This window comes from Cariama cristata, unplaced genomic scaffold, assembly GCF_000690535.1.
Source record: "Cariama cristata isolate BGI_N322 unplaced genomic scaffold, ASM69053v1 scaffold9760, whole genome shotgun sequence".
NCBI classification, from domain to species: domain Eukaryota; kingdom Metazoa; phylum Chordata; class Aves; order Cariamiformes; family Cariamidae; genus Cariama; species Cariama cristata.
The window spans coordinates 94,051-96,089 of record NW_009596439.1 but is presented as its reverse complement, the minus strand read 5'-3'; positions in this window follow the sequence as shown (position 1 = coordinate 96,089).

Here is a 2,039-nt window from a genome sequence, read left to right as displayed (position 1 = left end):
TAACTGATAACTGCTGAAGAATCCAGCCCCTCTAAGTATTCTTGACATTGCTCAGAAAGCTAGAGTTTCTAGCTTTGAATGGGCTGTAATTGGCAGAATGACATGATTAATTTTGTTTAGTGGAATCCTTTGTGCTTTGTAGGTATTGCAAAGTGCGAACTGGTGCCTTCAAGTCTGCAGAGTTTGATGTCACAGCGCACTGCAATTAACTGATGATTTTAAAAGGTAATTATCTAAGAAAATGGAAATGGAGGTGGAAGAAATAGAAGTGTGAGTTACTTAGAATACCCCTTATCATAAAACAGCAGAATTAATTGAACTTGATCAAGACTGCTTTTAAAATCACTGTATAGTCCTCGTTATCTCTGAGAAGAGGCAGCAAAGACTTTGGGAGAGCAGCTATTGGCCTCAGTTCTTTGGCCATGTGGACATTAAACGTAAAGCTCGTTTCTTGACAAGGGTCATCCACATATGAAAAAGATCCTATTATTAAATAATGTTTTTAAATTGTTCCACAAAGACTTAAAACATTATGGGTTTGTTTCTTGGTTAAGATGCCTGCTCAAATGCAGTTATTGTAATTTAATAAAAAGAAAAATGGATGCATTGTCTCAAACTACTCAGAAACCTGTCAGTTAAGAGCTATATGAAGAGATGGGAGGTGAAATCTTGCATGCACTGCCACACCAGATGAGTCCCTGCACAGATTTCTAGGGAAATGGGACTCTCTCGTCTCCAGCACTGCTGAATTTTCTCAGCACGGCCCTGGGAGTGCGGGTTGTCCAAGCTGGCCCCTGGCTGCTGCGAGGGATGTCTGCGTTTCACACCGGTCTGTGCATCCTGACACAGACGGGTGCAGGTTAGTATATATAAGCGTGTATACCCACATTATTTAGTTTTACAAGAAAGAATAAGCAGCTTTTGAGCTGTGGTAGAAAACACAAACAGTTTCATCAACAGGGTGGCAGCTTGCTTGTATTTTTCTTGGGTGAAACGCATTGATTTTGACAAAGGTGGCTTTTTTTTTCTTACAACAATGTACCTAAGCAGAGAATATCTTCTGCTGGCTGAATCCCACTCGAGGATACAGAGGAACCCATCCTGCACATCTTGTTTCTATGGAAACTAATGCACTTCGCACGGGGAGGGGCAAGGCAGGGACAAGGAAAAGCAAAATAAAAACTATAACAAGTAGCTAACAAAGTAGGATCATTCTATACCTTTTGTTCTCATTTGCCTTTGAAGTTTTTCGTATCTCACTGAGGGCTGTCTCCCCCATGACTGTAAGGCAGTCTCCCTAAATCCTGAGGAAAAGAAGACTTTAATAATATGATGTTGGACTCATGAGGTACTTCGTAGAGAACAGTTAGTGCTAATTGTCCTCGCTTCAGTGACTTCAGGAGCACCAGATTGGAGCCTATAATTTCTGACATGCCCATAAGAATAAATATTATTAAAATTCTGGGACGGAGTCTGCTGCCAAGCGCAATATGACTTCACTTCCCTTGACTCTGTTGGGAACATTTGTGAAACGGAGCACTTCTGCTCCCGAGAAAGGATGCAAAGACCTGGCACTGTAAATACATGTTTTTCAATTTCTGCATTTTGTGTAGAAATCCTGGTTTGCAGAGCAACTTTACCATCAGGTCCAAAGAACCTGGTTGGCCAAATCTCTCTTTTCAGTAACTAGCTAAGGTTCTAGGCAGCTGATTTTTGGATCATTGAGAATGCTGTAAGATGCAGGAAAGCTTCTTGAGATACCCAAAGGCACCCACAGATTAGATACCAATTGCTGCATCTGGTCCTTCCAGGCACCCCAAATGCCTACAGATGCAGATCTACCAGCACCTTTAGGCATTTACGAAACCTTTGCAAGATTGTTCATAGATCAGTTCTGAAAATGGTACTTGGACTTCCAATATCCCATTTCAAAAATCTTGCAGTCTCTCCTAGATAAACCAAGCAGCAGAAGAACAAAAAAACCCTCACATTCTTCCTATCTCCTAGTTAAATGCACACTGCAGCACTTCATGCTTTGC